This window comes from Bos grunniens, chromosome 2 (genome assembly GCF_055505025.1).
Source record: "Bos grunniens cultivar Pamir isolate PY7600 chromosome 2, Bosgru_T2T1.0, whole genome shotgun sequence".
In the NCBI taxonomy this organism is placed as follows: domain Eukaryota; kingdom Metazoa; phylum Chordata; class Mammalia; order Artiodactyla; family Bovidae; genus Bos; species Bos grunniens.
In genome coordinates this window covers 82,509,938-82,533,747 of record NC_141166.1, presented here as the reverse complement: position 1 = coordinate 82,533,747, position 23,810 = coordinate 82,509,938, and the positions used below count along the sequence as shown (strand labels likewise).

The 23,810-nt window shown below is 34.8% G+C and overlaps 1 long non-coding RNA gene across 2 annotated transcripts in view; it reads left to right on the top strand.

Annotated features, from left to right (window-relative positions):
- The window catches only part of LOC147378278 (uncharacterized), a 65,655-nt gene that overhangs the window by 14,599 nt on the left and 27,246 nt on the right, over positions 1-23,810 (top strand). For both annotated transcript variants that reach the window (XR_015149773.1, XR_015149772.1), the window contains exon 2: positions 22,873-22,959. This is a non-coding gene — a long non-coding RNA (uncharacterized LOC147378278). The remainder of the gene's footprint in view (positions 1-22,872; positions 22,960-23,810) is intronic.

Sequence of the window (23,810 nt, the reverse complement as noted above, 5' to 3'; positions counted from 1 at the left end):
TTTATTAAAGAGACTGACATCCCTCATATATTCCTGGGTTATTTGAGATAAATTATCTGACCATACATGCATGGGTTTATTTTTGGGCTCTCTATTCTGTTTCATTGGGATATATGTCTATGTTTATGCCAATGGCATACTGTTTTGATTATTGTAGCATCGTAGTATTGTTTGAAATCAGAAAGTTTGATGCTTTCAGTTTTGTTCTTCCTTCTCAAGATTACTTTGACTATTTGAGATTTTTTTGTGGCTCTATACAAATTTTAGAATTGTTTATACAATTTCATTGAAATTTGATAGGGATTGTATTGAAAGTGCAGTTTGCTCTGGATATTATGGAGATTTTAATGATATTATTTTTGCCAGTTTATGAACAAAGAATATGTTTTGATTTATTTGTGTTTTCAGTTTTTATGTCAATTGACATGAAAATGTGACAATTTTAATGTCATATATCTTTAGTGTACAGATCTTTAACATCCTTGGTTAAATTTTTTCCAAGATATTTTTATCTTTTTGATGCATTTATAAATGGGATTTATAAATGCATTTCTTAAATTGTTCTTTCTGCTATTTCATTATTAATGTATAAAAATGAGATTTTTTTAATGTTGATTTTGTATTATGCAATTTTACAGTATTAATTTATTAGTTCTAACAGTTTTGAGAGGAGTTTTAAGGCCTTATCTTTGTAGTGTAATGTCACCTCCAAATAGAAATAGTTTTATTTGTTCCTTTCCAATTCAAATGCCTTTATTTCCTTTCCTTACTTAGTTGTCCTGAGTAGGATTTCCAGTGGTATATTGAATACAATTGGCAAGAGTGGGCATTTTTGTCTTGTTATTGATCTTAGAGGTAAAGCTTTCTGCTTTTCACTGTTGAATATAAAGTTAGCTGTGGATATGTTATATATAACCCTGATCATATTGAGGTAATTTCTCTTTTTGACCAGGTTGTTGAAACTTTTTATCACAAGTAGATGATGAATTTTGTCAAGAACTTTTCCTCCATCATATGATTTTTATCCTTTATTTTGTTAATGTGGTATAGTTCATTGATTTGTACTGTTAAACCGTCTCTGAATCCCTGTAACAAATCTCACTTGATGTGCTGTATGATCCTTTTAATCTATAGTTGAATTCAGTTTGTTCATACTTACGTGAGACTTTTGCATCTGTGTTCATCAGAGATTGTTGTTGTTCAGTCACTAAGTCATGTCTGACTCTTTGCGACCCCATGGACTGCAGCACACCAGGCTTCCCTGTCCTTCACCATCTCCCGGAGTTTGCTCAAATTCATGTCCATTGAATCAGTGATGCCATCCAACCATCACATCCTCTGTTCTCCCCTTCTCTGCCTGCATTCAGTCTTTCCAAGCATCAAGGTACATGGTACAGATACCTTCTTTATGGTCCAACTCTCACATCCATAGATGACTACTGGAAAAACCATAGCTTTGACTATGTAGACCTTTGTAGAGAAAGTAATATCTCTGCTTTTTAATACACTGTATAGGTTTATCATAGCTTTTCTTCCAAGGAGCAAGCATCTTTTAATTTCATGGCTGCAGTTACCATCTGCAGTGATTTTAGAGCACAAGAAAATAAAATCTGTCACTGTTTCCATTTTTTACCCATTCATTTGCCATGACGTGATGGGACCGGATACTATGATCTTAGTTTTTTGAATGTTGAGATTTAATGTTGAATATCATCAGGGATATTGGCTTGTACTTTTCTTTTTACTATATTTTTTCTTATCAGGTTTTGGTCTCAGGATAATGTAGTCTTGTAAAGTGAGTTTAATGTTCCTTCCTTTTTATTTATTGTTTTTTGGAGGAGTTTGAGATGATCTCATATTAATTTTTGTAAAATTTTTACTCAGCCATTTATTTTTAAAATTTTTATTGAAATATAGATGATTTACAAGTTTTTTTGAGGTTCAGGTGTACTGTAAATTGAATCAGTTTTTTATATATATATATATATAATACTCTTTTTTTAGATTCTTTTTTCATATAGGCCATTACATAGTATTAAGCATAGTTCCCTGTGTGATATATTATTAGTTATATTATAATATATAGTATGTTATATATATTATATAGTATTATATTATAACTAACTATTATTATTTATTTATTTTCTATACAGCAGTGTCAATCCCAGTTCATCCCTTATCCCTCTTCCCCTTTGGTAACCATGTTTGTCTTCTACTTCCATGACTATTTTTATTTTGTTAATAAGTTTATTTGTCCCATTTTTATAGACTTTTCAAAAAAGGTGTCATATGATATTTTTTCTTTCTCTGGCTTACATTACTCACTTTGACAGTCTCTAGGTCCATCCAAGTTGCTGCAAATGGCATTATTTCATTTTTTCTTGCAAAGTAATATTCCATCGTATTTATGTACCACATTTTATTTTTCCATCTCTATGTTGGTGGACATTTAATTTGCTTTCCTATCTTTGCTATTGCACATAGTGCTTCTGTGAACATCTTGGCTATTTGTATTTTACTGAATTGATTTTCTCCAGATATATGCCCAGGAGTGGAATTTGTGGGTCATACGTTAGGTTGCTAAGAGTCGGACATGACTGAGTGACTTCACTTTCACTTTTTACTTTCATGCATTGGAGAAGGAAATGGCAACCCACTCCAGTGTTCTTGCCTGGAGAATCACTGGAGGAGAATTCCACCAGGGGAAGCCTGGTAGGCTTCAGTCTAAGGGGTCACATAGAGTCAGATGTGACTGAAGCTATTTAGCAGCAGCAGCAGCACGTTATGTCTATATTTAATTTTTTCAGGAACCTTCATACTGTTATGCATAATGGTTGCATCAGTTTGTATCCCCACCATCCGTGTATGAGGGTTCCCTTTTCTCCATACCCTCTTCAATATTTATTGCTTGTATATTTTTTGATGATGGCCATTTTGACTGGTGTTAGGTGATACCTTGTACTTTTGATGTGTACTTCTGTAATAATTAGTGATGGTAAACGTCTTTTTTTTTTTTTGACCATCTGTATGTCTTATTTGGAGAAATGTCTGTTTAGATCTTCTGCCTATTTTTTAATTGGGTTGTTTGTTCTCTTGATATTGAGCTGAATGAGCATTTTGTACATTTTTGGAGATTAGTCCCTTCTCAGTCACTTTGTTTGCAAATACTTGCTCCCATTCTGTAGGTTGTCTTTTTATTTTGTTTACAGTTTCCTTTGCTGTGCAAACATTTTTAAGCTTAATTTGGTCCTGTGTTTATATTTTTTTTCATTACTCTAAGAAATGGATCCGACAATATCTTGCTGCAGTTTATATCACAGAGTATTCTGTCTATGTTTTTCTCTAAGAGTTTTAGAGTATTCAGACATATATTTAACTTGAATCCATTTTGAGTTTATTTTGTGTAATATGTTAGAGGATGTTGTAATTTCATCCTTTTACATGCAGCTGTCCAATTTTCACAGCACCACTTATTGAAAAGTCATTTTTATATTCTTGCCATTTATATTCTGTTCATATATATTCATGCCTGCTTTGTTAGAAAACAGTTGATCATAGGTGCATGAATTTATCTCTGGACTTCTATCATGTACTGTTGATGCATATTTCTGTTTTTGTACCACTACCAAACTATTTTGGTTACTTGTAGCTTTGTAGTATAGTCTGAAGTCAGGGAACCTGATTCCTCAAGCTGTTTTTCAGATGTTTGATAGAATTTATAAGCAATGTTATCTAGTCCTGGTCTCCTCTTTGTTGGAGTTATTTTATTACTGATTCAGTTTCCTTAGTAGTAACTAATCTGTTCAGAATTTATATTTCTTTCTGATTCATACTTGATAGATTGTATGTTTCTATGAGTTTGCCTGGTTCTTCCCATTTGTCCAATTTGTTGGCATATAGTTGTTTATATTTGCATTTTATGGTCCTTTTATTTATGTGCTATCAGTTCTGATGACTCCTCTTTCCTTTCTAGTTTTGTTTGAATATGCTTTCTTTTTTTCTTAGTAAGCCTAGGTAATGTTTTTTGTTAATTTTGTTAATGTTATATAAACATATCTGTTTCATTAATCATTCTTTTTTTTTTCTTTCTATTTAATTTCCTCTCATGTTTTGTATTTATAGGTATGGTTTTATTGATGCCATTTTGTTCATTATTTTATGGATGTTTTTTAATTATGATTTTTATTTCTCTTTTTCTCTCTTCCTTTGTGATTTGATACTTTCCTGTAGTGGTGTGCTTGAACTTCTTTCTGGGGATATTTTTGTGTGTATTTGCTCTATATTTTCACTGTTTGATTATCATGAAGTTTACACAAAATGTATTTATGATAGTTTATTTTCAGTTGATAACTTCAAATGCCTAATGAATCCCTATATTTTTTTTCTCACATTTTTTTTTGTTTATGATGTCACATTTTACCTTGTCTATCTACTAACAAAATTTTTAGGGATATTATTTTTTAAATTATTTGTAACTTTTTTCTTAACCTTCATATTTTTAGAAATGTGACAATTTTATCCACCATCATTACATTAGAGTATTCTATACTTATCTGTATATTTGCCTTTACCAGTGATATTGATACTTTCACATATTTCTCTCACATATTTTTCTGTTACTAATTAGAATCCTTTTGTTGCAGCTTGAGGAAATCCAGTTAACCTATTTTGTAAGGCAAGTCTAGTGGTGATGAACTCATTCAGCTTTTTCTTGAATGGAAAACTCTATCTCTCCTTCAATTCTGAATGATAATTTTGCTGAGTCCAGTATTCTTAGATGTCAGGACTTTTTCTTTCTTTCTTTCTTTTTTTTTTTTTACTTTCAGATTTTTAAATATGTTATGTCATTTCTTTCAGGCCTTCAAAATTTCTGCTTGAAAATCTGTCAATAGCTATATGCATACTAAGTTGCTTCAGTCATGTCTGACTCTGTACAATGCTATGGACTGTAGCCCGTCAGGCTCCTATCTGTGGGATTTCCCAGGCAAGAATACTGGAGTGAGTTGCTATTTCCTCCTCCAGGGGATCTTTCCAATCCAAGGATTGAACCGGTGTCTCCTAAGTCTACTGCACTGGCAGGTGGGTTCTTTACCTAGCCCCACCTTGGAAGCCCTACTGATAGTAATAGATGTTCCTTTTTGTGTAACTTTTCTCTCTTAATTTGCTGGGGTCTCACTGTGACTTAGCAGCAGCAGCAGCACTGAGTTCTTACTTTGAATTCTCTGAACTTCCAGATCTACATAGCTGTTTTTTGTTTGTTTTTCCAATGTTAGGATTGGAATGCTAACATTATTTATGCAATGCTCAGCCATTATTTATTAAAACAAACTTTTCATACCTTTCTTTTTATTTGTCCTTCTTCTAGGAATGCAATAGTGCAATTTTCATTTTTCAATTCTGTCTTATAAATCTGTTAAGCTGTTTTCTGTTTTCACTCTTTTTTATTGTTTTAGTCATTCTTAATGGATGGGTTTCACTACCTTGTTTTCAATTTGCTGATTTTTTTCTTCTGCCAAAGTTATGTCTACTGAATACCTCTGTTGCATGGGTTTGTTTGTTTTTTTATTAAATTTTTATTAAATTATTAAATTAAATTAAATTTTATTAAATTAAATTTTTTATTAAATTATTATATTTTTCAACTTTGTGATTTTTGCTTTGTGGTGTTCTCATTTAGTCTGACTCTTTGTGACCCATGGACTGTGGCAAGCTGTGCTACTCTGTCCTCCACTGTCTCCTAGAATTTGCTCAGATTCATGGCCATTGCATCAGTGATGCTATCTAACCAACGAATCCTCTGCTTGCCCCCTTTTAATTTTCTCTTCAGCATTTCCCAGCATCAGAGTCTTTTAATATGAGTTGGTTTTTCATATCAAAGGGACAAAGTATTGGAGTTTCAGATTAAGCATCAGTCTTTTCAATGAATATTCAGGGTTGATTGCCTTTAGGATTTTTTTTTCTTTTTGATCTCCTTGTAAGGGACTCTTATGACGGACTCTCAAGAATTTTCTCCAGCAACACAATTTGAAAGCATCAATACTTTGGTGCTCAGCCTTCTTTTATGGCCCACATCTCACACCCACACATGACTACTGGAAAAACCATGGTTTTGACCATAAGGACCATTGTCAGAAAAGTGATGTTTTTTGCTTTTTATAAACTGTGTCATAGTTTTCATTCCAAGGAGCAGGCATCTTTTAATTTCATGACTGCAGTCCCTGTCCCCAGTAAGTTTGGAGCTCAGAAAATAAAATCTGTCACTTCTTCCAATTTTTCCCCTTCTATTTTCCATGAAGTAATGGGTCTGGATGCCATAATCTTAGTTTTTTGAATGTTTAGTTTCAAGCCAGCTCTTTCAGTCTACACGTTCACTCTCATCAAGAGGCTCTTTAACTCCTCTTTACTTTATGCCATTAGAGTGATATCAACTGCATAACTGAGCTTGTTGATATTTCTCCCAGCAGTCTTGAATTCAGCTTGTAATATATTCAGCTGGCATTTCGTGTGATATATGCTGCATATAAGTTAAATAAGCAGATTGATGATATACAACACTGACATACTCCTCTCCCAATTTTGAACCAATTGTTCCATGTTTGGTTCTAACTGTTGCTTCTTGAACCACACCCAGGTTTCTTAGGAGACAAGTAAGGGGATCTGGTACTCCCATCTCTTTAAGAATTTTACACAGTTTGTTGTGATCCGCACAGTCAAAAAGCATAGTTAATGAAACAGAAGTAGATGTTTTTCTGGAATTCTGGTGCTTTCTTCATGATCCCATGAATGTTGGCAATTTGATCTCTGGTTCTTCTGTCTTTTCTAAACCTGGCTTGTACATTTGGAAGTTCTCAGTTCATGTACTACTAAAGCCTAGCCTGAAGGATTTTGTGTATAACCTTAATAGCATGGAAAATGAGCGAAATTGTATGGTAGTATGAACATTATTTGACATTGGCCTTCTTTGGGATTGGAATGAAAACTGAAATTTTCCAGTCCTGTGGTCACTGCTGAGTTTTCCAGATTTGCTGGCTTTTTGAATGAAGCGCATTAATAGCATCATATTTTCAGATTTTATAAAGCTCAGCTTGTATTCCTTCACCTTTGCTAGCTTTGTTCATAGTGAAAGTGAAAGTGAAGTCGCTCAGTCATGTCCGACTCTTTGCGACCCCATGGGCTGTAGCCTACCAGGCTCCTCTGTCCATGGGATTTTCCAGGCAATAGTACTGGAGTGGATTGCCATTTCCTTCTCCAGGTGATCTTCCCAACCCAGGGATTGAACCTGGGTCTCCCACATTGTAGACAGACGCTTTACTGTCTGAGCCACCAGGGAAGTCCTAGTAGTAGTGCTTTCTAAGGTCCACTTGACTTCACACTCCAGCTACACATAAGTGACCACACCATCATGGTTATCTGGGTCATTAGACCTTTTTTGTATAGTTCTTCTGTGTATTTTTGTCACCTCTTCTTAATATCTTCTGCTTCTGTTAGGTCCTTACTGTTTCTGTCCTTTATGGTGCCCATCCTTATATGAAATATTTCCTTAATCTCTCCAATATCCTTGAATAGATCTCTAGTTTTTCCAATCCTATTGTTTTCCTCTGTTTCTTTACATTGTTCACTTAAAGAAGGCCTTCTATCTCTCCTTGATATTTTCTAAACTTCTGCATTCTGTTGGGAACATCTTTAATCCCTTTCTCCCTTGCATTTTGCCTTTCTTCTTTCTCCAGCTATTTGTAAAGATTCCTCAGACAACTACCTTGCCCTCTTGTATTTCTTTTTCTTCAGGATGGTTTAAATCTTTGTTTCTTGTACCATGTTATGAACCTCCAGCCATAGTTCATCATGCATTCTGTCTGACAGATCTAATCCCTTGAATCTATTAATCACTTCCACTGTGTAATCATATTTGATTTAGGTCATACCTACATGGTCTAGAGCTTTTCCATACTTTCTTCAATTTAAGCATGAATTTTGAAATAACAGTCTCTTAATCTGAGCCACAGTCAGCTTCAGGTCTTGTTTTTGCTGACTGTATAGAGCTTCTCTGTCTTTGGCTGCTAAGAACATTATCAGTCTTGACAATTGACCATATGGTGATGTCCATTTGTAAAGTCATAACTGGGATTGATGGAAAAGGATATGTGCTATGACCAATGATTTCTCTTGAGAAAACTCTGTTAGCCTTGGCCCTGCTTCATTTTGTATTCCAAGGCCAAGTTGCCTGTTATTCCAGGGATTACTTGACTTCTTACTATTGAATTCTAATACACCCATCTGAATGCAGAGATCCAAAGAATAGCAAGAAGAGATAAGAAAGCCTTCCTCAGTAATCCATGCAAAGTAATAGTGGAAAAACATGTAATGGAAAGACTAGAGATAGGTTCAAGAAAATTAAATATACAAAGGGAACATCATGCAAAGATGTTCCCTTTGTATAATAAAAGACAGATAATAATGGACCTAACAAAAGCAGAAGATATTAAGAAGAGGTAGCAAGAATACATAGAACTATACAGGAAAAATCTTAATCTAGGTAGCCATAATGGTGTGATCACTCACCTAGAGTCATACATCCTGGAATGCGAAGTCAAGTGGGCCTTAGGAAGCATCACTACGAACAAAGCTAGTAGAGGTGATAGAATTCTAGTTGAGCTATTACAAATCCCTAAAAGATGATGCTATGAAAGTGCTGCACTCATTATGCCAGAAAATTTGGAAAACTCAGCAGTGGCCACAGGACTGAAAAGATCAGTTTACATTCCAATCCTAACACATGTATACCTGTGGCGGATTCATTTTGATATTTGGCAAAACTAATACAATTATGTAAAGTTTAAAAATAAAATAAAATCGGAGAAAAAACCAAAAAAAAAAAAAAAGAAAGCAATGCCAAAGAATGTTGAAACTACTGCACATTTGCACTCATCTCAGATGCTAGCAAAGTAATGCTCAAAATTCTCCAAGCCAGGCTTCAACAATACATGAACCAAGAACTTCCAGATATTCAAGCTGGATTTAGAAAAGGCAGAGGAACCAGAGATCAAATTGCCAAAATCTGTTGGATCATAGAAAAAGCAAGAGAGTTCCAGAAAAACATGTACTGCTTTATTGGCTACACCAAGGCCTTTCACTGCGTGGAACAGAAAAAAATGGAAAATTCTGAAAGAGATGGGAATACCAGACCACCTTACCTACCTCCTGAGAAATCTGTATGCAGGTCAAGAAGCAGCAGTTAGAACTGCACATGAAACAATAGACTGGTTCCAAATTGGGAAAGGAGTATATCAAGGCTGTATATTGTCACCCAGCTTATTTAGCTTATATGCAGAGTACATCATGTGAAATGCAGGGCTCGATGAAGCATAAGCTTGAAGCAAGATTGCCAGGAGAAATATCAGTAACCTCATATATGCAAATGACACCACCCTTATTGCAGAAAGCAAAGAGGAACTGAGGAGCCTCTTGAAGAAAGTGAAAGAGGAAAGTGAAAGAGCTGGCTTAAAACGCGACATTCAAAAGATGAGGATCATGGTATCCAGTACCATCACGAATGGCAAATAGATGGGGAAACAATGGAAACAGTGAGAGACTTTATTTTCTTGGTCTCCAAAATCACTGCAGATGGTGACTGCAGCCATTAAATTAAAAGATTGCTCCTTGGGAGAAAAGCTATGACCAACCTATACAGCATATAAAAAAGCAGAGACAGTACTTTGCCAACAAAGTTCTGTCTAGTCAAAACTATGATTTTCCCTATAATAATTGTGTATGTGAGAGTTGGACCATAAAGAAGCTGAGCTGTCAAGAATGGATGCTTTTGAACTGTGGTGTTGGAGAAGACTCTTGAGAGTCCCTTGGACAGCAAGGAGATGAAAGCAGTCAATCCTAAAGGAAATCAGTCCTGAATATTTTTTGGAAGGACTGATGCTGAAGCTGAAGCTCCAATACTTAGGCAACCTGATGTGAAGAACCGACTCATTGGTAAAGACCCTTATACTGAAAAAGACTGAAGGTAGGAAGAGAAGGGGACAACAGAGGATGAGACAGTTACATGACATCACTGACTTGGTGGACATGAGTCTGAATATGTTCTGGGAGCTGATGATGGACAAGAAAGCCTGGCATACTGCAGTCCATGAGGTCACAAGGAGTCAGATACGACTCAGCAACTGAACTGAACTGACTGATGATTAAAATGACATTTTTTATGTTGATGTTAGTTCTAGAAGTTGTTGTTGATTTTCACAGAGCCAGTCAACTTCAGCTTCTTTGGCATCAGTGGTTGGGTCATAGAGATGAATTATTGTGATGTTGAATTATTTTCCTTGGAAATGAACTCATATCATTCTGTCACTTTTCAGGTTCCACTCAGGTAGGATATTGGACACCTTCTGACCTTGGGAATTCACCCTTGGTGTCATATATTTTTGCATTTTCACATGGGGTTCTCCTGGCAAAAATACTACAGTGGGTTATAATTTCTTCCTCCAGTGGACCAGGTTTTGTCAAAACTCTTCACTATGACCCATCTATCTTGCATGTTCCTTCACAGCATGGCTTATATCTTCATGGAGTTATGAAACCCCTTCATCATAACAAGGCTATAATCCATGAAGGGATAAATAGTTTTAGGAAGCACTTACACTTTTTAAAACAAATTTCAATAAATCTTATATTGTAAAACCAAGTAGAAATGACAAAAACAGAGTTGTAACAAATGTATGAGATAGAGAAATAAAGTAAAACATGTGAAATATGCAATCAGTACTGTAGGATACAATCTTGAGTAGTTTTCCCAACAGTCAGAAGAGGTCAAGATGTTAAGAAAAGGAAAAGATGAACATTTTGTAAAAAGTACACATATTAATTTGTAATGTATAAGTAATATACTTAAAATTTGTGTGTGTTTGTGTGTGTGTCTATATATATATAACATAATATGACAATGGGATAGAAATAATATATATATAATTATGTATGTATGTATATACACGTTTTTAATATGTGTGTATATGTATGATCATCAGTTCAGTTCATTCCCTGAGTCATGTCCAACTCATTGTGACCCCATGAACCACAGCATGCCAGGCCTCCCTATCCATCACCAACTCCCAAGTCCACCCAAACCCATGTCCACTGAGTCAGTGATGCCATCCAACCTCTCATCTTCTGTCATCCACTTCTTCTCCTGCCATCAATCTTTCCCAGCATCAGGGTCTTTTCAAATGAGTCAGCTCTCTGCATCAGGTGGCCAAAGTATTGGACTTTCAGCTTCAACATCAGTCCCTCCAATGAACACCCAGGACTGATCTTCTTTAGGATGGGTTTGACCTCCTTGCTCTCCGAGGGACTCGCAAGAGTCTTCTCCAACACCACAGTTCAAAAGCATCAATTTTTCGGCACTCAGCTTTCTTCACAGTCCAACTCTCACATCCATACATGACCACTAGAAAAACCATAGCCTCGACTAGACGGACCTTTATTGGCAAAGTAATGTCTCTGCTTTTTAATATGCTGTCTATGTGGGTTATAACTTTCCTTCCAAGGAGTAAGCGTCTTTTAATTTCATGGCTGCAGTCACCATCTGCAGTGATTTTGGAGCCCAGAAAAATAGTCAGCCACTGTTTCCACTGTTTCCCTATTTGCCCTGAAGTGATGGGACCAGATGCCATGATTTTAGTTTTCTGAATGTTGAGCTTTAAGCCAACTTTTTCACTCTCCTCTTTCACTTTCATCAAGAGGCTTTTTAGTTCCTCTTCACTTTCTGCCATAAGGGTGGTGTCATCTGCATATCTGATGTTGTTGATATTTTCCCTGCAATCTGGATTCCAGCTTGCGCTTCCTCCAGCCCAGCATTTCTCATGATGTACTCTGCATATATGTTAAATAAGCAGGGTGACAATAAACAGCCTTGATATACTCCTTTTCCTATTTGGAACCAGTCTGTTGTTCCACACCAGTATAACTGTTGTTTCCTGACCTGCATACAGGTTTCTCAAGAGGCAGGTCAGGTGGTGTGGAATTCCCATCTCTTTCAGAATTTTCCACAGTTCATTGTGAATCACACAGTCAAAGGCTTTGGCATAGTCAATAAAGCAGAAATAGGTGCTTTTTTGGAACTCTCTTGCTTTTTCCATGATCCAGCGGATGTTGGCAATTTGATCTCTGGTTCCTCTGACTTTTCTAAATCCAGCTTGAACATCTGGAAGTTCACAGTTCACGTACTGCTGAAGCCTGGCTTGGAGAATTTTGAGTATTACTTTACTAGCGTGTGAGATGAGTGCAATTGTGCAGTAGTTTGAGCATTCTTTCCATTGCCTTTCTTTGGGATTGGAATGAAAACTGACCTTTTCCAGTCCTGTGGCCACTGCTGAGTTTTCCAAATTTGCTGGCTTATTGAGTGCAGCACTTTCACAGCATCATCTTTCAGGGTTTGAAATAGCCCAACTGGAATTCCATCACCTCCACTAGCTTTCTTCATAGTGATGCTTCCTAAGGCCCACTTGACTTCACATTCCAGGATGTCTGTCTCTAGGTGAGTCATCACACCATCGTGATTATCTGGGTCATGAAGATCTTTTTTGTACAGTTCTTCTTTGTATTCTTGACATCCCTTCTTAATATCTTCTGCTTCTGTTAGGTCCATATCATTTCTGTCCTTTATCAAGCCCATCTTTGCATGAAATGTTCCCTTGGTATTTCTAATTTTCTTGAAGTGATCTCTAGTCTTTCCCATTCTGTTGTTTTCCTCTATTTCTTTGCATTGATTGATGAGGAAGGCTTTTTTTATCTCTCCTTGCTACTCTTTGGAACTCTGCTCCAAATGGGTATATCTTTCCTTTTCTCCTTTGCTTTTCACTTCTCTTCTTTTCACAGCTATTGGTAAGGCCTCCTCAAACAGCCCTTTTTTTTTTTTTTTTTTTTTGCATTTCTTTTTCTTGGGGATGGTCTTGATTCCTGTCTCCTGTATGATGTCATGAACTTCCATCCATAGTTCATCAGGTACTCTGTCTATCAGATCTAGGCCCTTAAATCTATTTCTCACTTCCACTGTTTAGTCATCAGGGAGTTGACTTATGTCATACTTTAATGGTTTAGTGGTTTTCCCGACTTTCTTCAATTTAAGTCTGAATTTGGCAGTAAGGATCTCATTATCTGAGCCACAGTCTACTCCCGGTCTTACGTTTGCTGACTTAGATATTCTCCATCTTTGGCTGCAAAGAATATTATCAATCTGATTTTGGTGTTGACTTCTGGTGATGTCCATGTGTAAAGTCTTCATGTATGACCATAGGCTTGAGGTAATAATTGAGTTGGGATAGGACACCTTTTTGGTATTGTTTAGTCACTAAGTCATGTCATTTGACCCTTTGTAACCCCATATTCTGTAGCCCAATAGACTTCTCTGTCCATGGGATTTTCCAGACAAGAATACTGGACTGGGTTGCCATTTCCTTCTCCTGGGGTCTTGCTGACCCAGGATCAAATCAGTGTCTTCTGCATTGGCAGATGTATTCTTTACCTGTGACCCACCTGTGAAGCCAACAGGACAACTTACCTCAGCTGAAAAATAAATTGAATCCATAGCTTTCTTAGGTAAGCTGCGAGAATACCTAGAAAACCTGGTGAAACTTAAATACATGGATTAAGATACATTCAGGCAGGAAAAATAAAGTTTACATACAAAGGAATAATGCCGGCCTGATCTCAAGTTCTTTCTTTTCATTTCAAAAGACATTGATATCAGAAGAGTTTTGAGAGGAAATATTACCACCCACAACTCTATAACTCTGTTATTTTGAAGGAAAAAAAAGAAAAGAAAATTCTCAAATACACATGGCTCAACAGTATAATTTTTACAAACTTACAAGGGGGAAAAAAACTTCATAGACATAGTCTTATTTGAAATATGAAGCTGTTGTTTGAAAGCAACATCAAAGTGAAGATATTAATATTTTAGTCATGATAAGAAAAGTTATAATCAGCGTGAAATCAGTTAAACATTGACTTAAGATAATTAATGTTTAAACAGACTGAACACAAATGTCAATAATTTTTGGACAAAGTGATACACAGTTTAAAAGTAAAGTAACTGAAATAAAAATATGACATTGTAATAAAAATGGAAAATAATTATAGGTGAAAGGTAAATAAATGTGTGAAAAGGGTCAACATATAATTATCAGTTTAACAGAGACACCAAGAGAAATGTAGGCTCAACTTTGATATTTCAAAATGTTAATCTCCAGTAGAATTGCAGAGGATTTTTTCTTTCTTTCTGCTACAGCTATCAAATAAGTAAAGAAAGAACACACAATAAATCATATCCTACTATCTAAAGAGAAAAAATAATAAACACTTAAAATTTTAAACAATATTATAAGATTTAAAATAAAATATTATATTATATATATATAATATATATAAATTTAAGAATGAAAATATACTGAGTTTCCATAATGAAAAACAAAAAAGTGATTCTCTTTTTTGTCAGCAAATAAAATTCAGTCTCATTGTGATACATGTTCCTGGGATTTGGGGTTATTTGCATTTAGTAAAATTAAGGAAATTTTACTATATATACAAAGTAGAAGATTTAACAAGAAGCTCACAAATCAGTGGGCTTCCCTTGTGGCTCAGCTGGTAAAGAATGTGCCTGCAATGTGGGAGACCTGGGTTTGATCCCTGAATTAGGAAGATCCCCTGGAGAAGGGAAAGGGTACCCACCCCAGTGTTCTGGCCTGGAGAATTCCATGGACTGTATAGTCAATGGAGTCACAAAGAGTTGGACACGACTGAGTGACTTTCACTTTACTTCACAACCTAGTAATCAAATGTCTTTTGTCACCAACTAGATATGTACAATAGGCAAGTTAAAATACTTCTCGTGTTATTGTTTGTTTGTAATATGAAAATAATAATAAGATCTACTTCATAAGATGTTCCAAGGAGCTCAGAGCACAATTTGTTTTTTAGGAAGTGCTCCATTAATACTGTTATGTAAAGACATTCAGGAGGAGAAAAACTTGTAAGTGGGTAGTACTCTCAGATGTAAAAACCTCACAACTATACTTGAGCTGGCGCTGGCTGTGTGTACAATGTTTGATGGCAGGTAAAGACACTTTGTCCTAGGTGTTATAGGTCCAGATGCCCACTTGAGAGACATTGAAGTCTCTAATATGATTTTCTGAAATCTATTGAAATGGATATGGTGGCTCAGAAGGTAAAGAATCTGCCTGCAATACAGGAGACCCAGGTTCAATCCCTGGGATCATGAAGATCTCCTGGAGAAAAAGGGAATGGCAACCCCTCCAGTATTCTTGCCTGGAGAATTCTACGGACAGAGGAGCCTGGTGGGCTACAGTCAATGGGTTCACAAAAAAATCAGACATGACTGAGTGACTTAACACACTTTCACACCTGAAATAGTGTCAAAATTCAGGGGACCAGAAAGGAAAGATTTGGAATTGGAAAGCTCCATTTAGCATAATTAAATTTTGACTATACCTCTATATCAGTTTGTTCCACTGACAGATTTTTAGAGTAGAAGCAGTCAACTTTCAAGAATAAAAACATAGATGTTCAATTGACTGATGAGAAATCTCAGTTTTTTCCTAAAAGAGAACATAAAATAACTATCACATTTTAACACAAAAATAATTTTGTTCTCTTTAAGAGAATGTAAAAATGTGCTGCATGATGTCTTGGGTGCTAAAATATACTGTTTGCCAGTATAACTGCATCCTCCATCTGAATGGGTAGGTGAGAGATAAATGAAAGTGACAAGTGGAGTAAATGCGGTCACGCAGCCCATTTAGCTTCCACTTTGAATATGGATTGAACATTCTCAGTGAAATGGATTCCACTCTTGAAAGTAGGTTAGAGCAAAGATGAAAAAGAGAAAGTAATAAACTGGTTATATTTGTGATATGGCCCTTTGTGCTGAAAAAAAGAAAGGGGAAATATTTAAAATATATAAACAATGATGCTAAAGAATTGTGAATGAGTGTCAACAGAATAAAGTGCAAACTCAGAAAGTTGACACCCCAAAGTTTTATGATTTATTGAAATTAAATATAGAGCCGAAACATACTCCTCATGCATACTGATAGGAAAGGGAAACCAGATAAATTTGGAAAAGAAAAACATACTGAGCTCTTTTAAAGTGGTATATTACCACTGGTTCAGACATAGACAAATATTGTTTTGAATATTAATTGTGGGTAATGAATATCATTCTGTGCAGAGTCCTGCAGACATTTTTCTAGAACAGCAAGACAAACTCAAGCAAGCTTTAGTTAACATGACTGAAACTGCAGGTACAGAGTTATGTGTCTTATACAGAAGGTGCAGTGTTATGTACCTGACACTTCAAGTACACGATTATGTGCTTGACACTAAAGGTACAGGGTTCAACACAGTCGATACAGACTTCTGCTGCAGTTGATTAACTTTCATATTTTAACATTTAAAAAGAAGATGACAGTGGCTAAAATGTAAGGTCCTAATTCTTCCTGCTCATATTAATTCTCTGGTGAAGAGAATGTTTCACCAAGAGAAGATTCAGAATGCAGAGAAGCAAAGGGTATGAGAAAGGTCTTGAGAAAATAGAAGATTAAAAGGAGGGAAGAAGTGTACACAATTTGTATGTTGATAGTAACCAGAGGCTTCCTAGATGGCCCAGTGGTAAAGAATCAGCCTGCCAATGCAAAAGAGTCCAGGTTCGATGCTTGGGTCAGAAAGATCCCCTGGAGAGGGAAATGCAACCCACTCTAGTATTCTTGTCTGGAAAATCCCATGGACAGGGAAACCTGACGGACTACAGTCTATGGGGTTGCAAAAGAGCTGGACACCATTTAGGATTAAACAACAACACAAGCAATTAGAAAAGAATGATGTGAGGAAGTGGAACTTAAAATCTATCTAAGAGGAGATAGGGAATCGCATTAAGAGCAGGAGATTATATATGTCTTCTTAAACCCTTGCTAAAGTTTTGGTTTGAGGAAAAGGCATGATCTTAAGAAAAGGATTGCAGGGATTGTGTGGGAGACAGGATAAAGCAATTCATTTCTGAATGTGTCAGAATATAAGACTTTCGGCCTACATATATTTAAGTGGGAAAAGAAGGATATGCTAATTACAATTTGTGAATAAGCGCTCTGAATAGCATATATACAGAATAAAATGTCTAGAGGCAGATGTTCCAGAAATAATTAATTAAATAGTAAAACAAAACAAAAAGTTAAAAAAAGCAAAGAGAAACTTTCGTGGTCCAGTTTTCAGGTTTAGTATTGATATTCAATTTCTGTAGAAACTGTTGGAATTCTGTACAATTTCTGTTGGATTGGCTCACAGGAGTTGGATTGTAAATATGTATAATATGTAAATAACTTTAAGATACGTAAATAATTTAAAAAGAAGGGTAATAGATATGAAAATGCTCCACAATGAAAATCATTATAGACACTGGGAATGTTGAATGGAGTACCCAAAGAACATTTCCAATTCTTATCTCATTTCTCCTTAAATGTATCTAATTTCTTACATAGGGACACATATAAAATATAGTCCCTTCCTTATTGAATGAATATATTTTCTTTCAACTTACCTTCTTTCGAGTCATTGCCTCTAGGACTTCTGTATAGTGAAGATTCATTTGGCCGCTTTTCTACATTTATGTTTATTGTTTTTGTCATGCATTTTAAGCCCAACAATTCTAAAAGGCAGGAAATGTAGCTACTTACATTGCCCGGTCTGGAAAATATAAACATTATATGATAATGATAACCAGAGATTAATTCACTAGGCAGCATTTTAAACAATTGCATTTTGAAAATAAATTCAATTTCTTATATACAGCTTATATCTTCTAATAAAATTTACAGTAAAACTGGAGATCTCTTTAATATATAGTCAACTCTCAATATATAGGCACATCTTATTTGCAAAAACTGAATGTTCTTCCAAAAGCATCACTTTCATCATATTTCAAGGACCTTCAATGGTTTCTAGTTACATACTAAGTATGAATTCAGAATTCACAGCTTTAAAAAATCCCACCCAATATCACCATAGTGTAACCAACCATAAAACTCTCTTTTGCTTTTGCTTTGATTAAATTTTGCCATGACTACTCATCACAATTTTTTTTTCAATCAGTTTCATGTTTTTCTTCATTGTTGCATGTTGATGTTTAATATCATGACTTTATTTTGTGAAAAACACATTTCCTATAATAGCACCTTAATGCAGTGTTTCATTATGTCAGTAATAATCAATTTTTTTCAACAGAATGAATATTGATTTAATTTTTTGTATTTTGTAATAATTTACATGATAATTATAATTATCAAGATGATTTTAAGTGTACTTCATAACTAAAGTTCAAAGGAAGAATGAGAAAAAGGGAATATTCTGAAGGAAACCGAACTAAGCATGATAAACTAATCATCTAATTTTGTCCATTTTGCTTCTGAAGACTCTCTTTTCTCCTAATTTTTCTATATCCACTCCCAGTTCTCAGTCTAGAACATCATATCTTATCTGGATTTATAAGGAAAGGGTTAATAAGAATTCCTTGCTATCTAATTTTCCAATTTTATTGTTGGTTTTTCTGCAACTTTAAAAAAAAAATTTTTCAAGAAAAAACAATGTTTCTAAAATTTAATCTGTTTCTGTTATCCTTCTACTTTAAACAGTCTCCGATGAAGGCAATGGCAACCCACTCCAGTACTCTTGCCTAGAAAATCCCATGGACAGAGGAGCCTGGTGGGCTGCAGTCCATGGGGTCGCTAAGAGTCGGACATGACTGAGCGACTTCACTTTACTTTTCACTTTCATGCATTGGAGAAGGAAATGGCAACCCACTCCAGTGTTCTTGCCTGGAGAATCTCAGGGACGGGGAAGCCTGGTGGGCTGCCGTCTATGGGGTCGCACAGAGTCGGACACGACTGAAGTGACTTAGCAGCAGCAATGGCTCTAGCCTATCTTCAAGATAAATTCTGACTTCTCACTAGCGCACCCGAAGTCCTTCACTGCCTGGTTCGCCACCAGTCACTGCTCTGTTTCTTCTGTGAACATCCTGTCCTAATCTCTTGAATCTGTTGGCAAGTGGCTCAGTCAACCATGTTTTCTGTCATCTGTTTTATTTGGAAGGAATGCTCACGAGGACAAAAAAAAAATGTTATGTGATTCTGATACGCTGTAGTTTAACCTTGTACTTCTTCTGTGACTTCCAAATAACTTTGAGAAGGCATGATGGAAAATTGTTAGATAGATATGAGATAGCACTTTAAAAATTATATGGAACTAAGTAATTAGTGTAACCTTAGTCTAGTTGTTTCTATAGACAGAATTATTATTTTGAACCTGAGCTCTTCCTAGTGGCACTAGGCTTAGTCTCCATATTCTAACTTTACAAAGTTATGGTAGGAGCACTACATGAGATTTACTTTCTAACAGTGTTTTTATATTATTTGGGGGGGGGGGTTTCATTGAGATATAATTGACGTATAGCACTGTATGTGTTTCAGGTAAAGATTTGACTTAGATTTATTGTGAATTGGTTACCACAATAAACTTAGTTAACAACCATCATTTTATATAGATATAATAAATAAAAGTGGGAGGGTAAAAGAAAAACAGTTCATGGTAATAACTCATGATTGATTCCTTTAACAACTTTCATATACAGCAGTGGTAATTACGGTCATTATATTGTACATTATACCCCTAGTATTTATTTAGCAACTTTTTAAGTGTACAATGCAGCATTGTTAACTATATGTATAGTGTTAGCAAATTTTTAGAACTCATTCATCTTGCATATCAGAAATTTTATACCCATCTAATAGCATCTTCTCATTTTCTTCTCTGCCTCAGCCCCTGGCAACCACCATTCTACTCTATTTTTCTGTAAGTTTGATTATTTGAAATACCTCATATAAATAAAATCATACTGTATTTGTTCTTCTGTGACTGGCTTATTTGACTTCGTATAATGTCCTCAAGTTTCATTCATGGTGTCAGGTATATCAGCCTTTCCTTCTTTTTTAAAACTAAATAATGTTCAATCATATGTCTGTACCATATTTTATCTGTTCATCTGTTGATAGAAATTTAGACTTATTCCACATCTTGGCTGTTTTGAAGAATGCTGCAATGAACTTGGAGATGCAGATAGCTTTTTGATATTCTGTTTTCATTTTCTTTGGACATATCCACAGAAGAGAGATTGCTGGATCATGTGATAATTCTTTATAATTTTTGAGGAACCTTCACATTGCTTTCTATAGCAGCTGCAAAATTTTACATTACCACCAACAGTGTACAAGGCTTCCAGTTTTTCTCTATCCTAACTTGTTTTGTTTTCTTTTTGTTTTAATTTTTTTTTTCACAATAACTATCCTAACATATGTGAGGTGGTCTTACTGTGATTTTAATTTGCATTTCCTTAATAATTAATGGTGTTGAGCACCTTTTCATATGCCTATTGGTAGTTGTATGTCTTGAAGAAATATCTATTCAAGCCCCTTGCTCATTTTTTAATGGTTACTTGTTGATTTTATTTGTCTAGTTGATTTTTAGGTTTTTGTTTGTGTGTTTGTGTGTGTATGTTTTTGCTGTTGAGTTTAGGATTACTTTATATATTTTGTATATTAAAATCCTGTTAGATATATGAGTTATAAATATTTTTTCCCACTCTCTAGGTTATTTTTCACACTGTAGATTATCTTTTTCTCTGCAGAGCTTTTGCTCCCTGTAATTTTGGTGTCATATCCATGACATCACTACTAAGACCTATGTTATGAAGATTTCCTCTTATTTCCCTCTAGAAGTTTTGCAATTTTAGTCCTTATTTTTTTTTAACTATTTTTGATGTTTTGTGTAATATATAATATGGGTTCAGTTTCATTATTTTGCATGTGGATATCCAGTTTTCTCAAGACCATTGCTGAAGAGACAATCTTTACCCTATTGTATAGTCTTGGCTCCCTTGTCAAAGTTCAGTTGACTGTTTATGCATGGAATTATTTCTAGCCTCTCTATTCTGTTCCACTGGCCCATGTGTCTATCTTTATGCCTGTATCAAATTTAGGCAGAATCCTTTTTAAAACAAATGTGTTTTTGCATCACTAGACCTGTATGAGAGTAATTTCTTAAAATCTGATATTAGTATTTTGCTTTATCCATAATTTGCACCAAGCTAGCCCTTTTAAGTAATATAATCACAGAGTAGGGGAGTTACAAGGTACTTGATCAGTGCTGCTCAACTAACTGGTGATAAAGCAGGAATAAGAACCTTGGTCAAATGAGATATTGCCCAGTGTTCTTATACCATATGACCAACCCCTTTTTCATATATTGATGAAAAACTTACTGTAGTTTTAACATATTAATTTTTTTTCATTTTCCTAGACCTAATTTTCATAATTAGTGAATAAAAATTAAAACAGCAGATGGAACAGAGAAAGGAGACAGTCTGCTTCAGCAGCATTCCTTGGATAGCTGGACATGCAGATTGTGGAAACTGGAAAACAGTAATCAAATTGCTGATGATAAAGTCACCAATCAGTCATAATCAAATAACTGTCAAACCTCAACATTGTTCATATTTCACATGGACCTCGTCCTTTTCTAATTTGTAAATGAAATACAAAAGGCAAAAATTTGAGTAGAACATACTGTAAGACAAAGGTTTAAAAATTCACCTTTATACTCGTATTTCCCTGTGTCTTCAAATCTCTTGTCCATACAATTCATATCATTCTTGCTTAATATGAAAATAAGTAAAATATGTATATTTCTTAAAAGCTAAGATCTTTATTATTTACTGATAGTTTTTATATTAAAAACAATACAAATAAAATTCTAAGTAATGTATTTTAGTGTACTATATGATTCACACATGGCTATGGTAAAGGGGGAAATTATTTTAGCTAAAGAAGGCTATTGCAGATTTGCAGAGTGTAGAGAAGAATAAAAAGTAACAAGGCACAATCAGTCATCTGATCCTAAGACTTATTCCTTATTCTTTGAAACTATACTTAATAAATATTTTCAATCATTTATTTGACATTTAAAATTTTTATTTAAGAAATATAAAATGCTTATTGGACACACTAGGCATGGTATTCTTCTAGATTCACAAAACCCAACCAAGAAAAGAAAAAATCTGAAATAAAGTAATATGCATGGTTTAAGATGAATTGCTAAACATAATTCATATTTCTATTGTTAAACTAAGTGACCATGTAGCCATGGACATGTAAGAACATGGCACCACTCTGAGGAAAGTGGTGAAAGTTGATGAAAATGACAGGAATGGCATATTTGCGAAGAGGCATACTAGCCTGAGAAATATGGAAACAAGGAAGACAAGAAATCAACAGATATGCACATAATGAAGCTTACTGACTAGATAGACATCATAAAAGGACAAAGAGACAACAGAATAAATGTCTTCCTTACACTGGATATTAAGAATGATAATGATAGTAATAATTAAAACAACTACTATATATTAGGAACTTACTTTATTTAAACTTCACAATAACTTGATGAGTTGGTGTTTATCCCTCAACTTTATGGATGAAGAAATGTATATTTTTTTGTGGTCAAGCCACATGTCTAAAATTGTGAAGCAAATCAAAGAACTCAGACCTATCTCAAAATCTTTGCTTTTAATCCATAATACGTCCTGCTAATACTGTTGACATTGCTACTGCAGAAACAGGTTAAGTTTGTGGTGATAAATAATGATGGATCAGATATTCTGGATAGGTTAATATTAGTATGGGATAAAAGGTGAAAGATACGAATCAGAAAGGAATTCTTAAGCAGTCTTCTTTGTAAATTTTAATGTTTTTACAGTTGAACAGAAGGTGTGTTATCTTCTGAAAAAAAGCACCCAAGCAAGAAAGGGGGAAGAAAGAAAAGTGATCCTTGCCTTCCTGTCTGGTGAGATTATCTTGAATGTGTATCTTTAATGCTATTGGATTCCTTTTTCAATAGCCTGTCTTCCTTGAGCAGCTCTTTTGCCTTTCCTCTTAGCAATAACTTCTTTATTAGCTTTCTCTGTAATGTAAGGACTGTGATAAATAATTTAAATATAGTGTACCATATTAAACACAAACAACTCTATTTTTATACAGAATACAAAATAAAAGCTTTCCCTTGGATAATTGAATATTTTTATTCAATTACCTGACTTAGCTGTCTAACCACTTTGTAGAGAAATTCTTCTGTAATACACATGGCATAGATGCCCTCAAAGTGGCTAATGGATAAATCAGTGATTAAATAAATGTAATTTAAAAAGGAGATACTTGCCTTGTTATATTCTCAGGGTACACTAAAGATAATGCATGCTTTCCTTGATTAATCAAAGTCTCTATATTTCAAAACAATTACTAGTTAATTGTAAACACTGTCTTATTTTACTGCAAGTTAAATATGAGCCAATAAGAATTATGATTGTCAATAAATGGGTATTACAATCTTAGGATGAATTAATAGAAGCATAGTGTAACCGAAGAGAGGAGGGGATAATTCCTTTTTTTTTCTTTTTTTGCTCTACCAATCAAATAATATGTAAAAGGGTACATAATATGTGGGCTAAAACTTGATCATAATAAGAATTATCTATCATGTTAAAAATAGAAAAGATACAGGCAAAAAAATGAAAAAGGGAAATTTCTTATTGTAACAAGATTATAAAAAATACTGGGTAATATTTGCAACAGACATCTTAAGCAAAATTTACCCTTTCTGAGTCTCACATCAGTAAAAGGGATAAGGATTAAGAATGA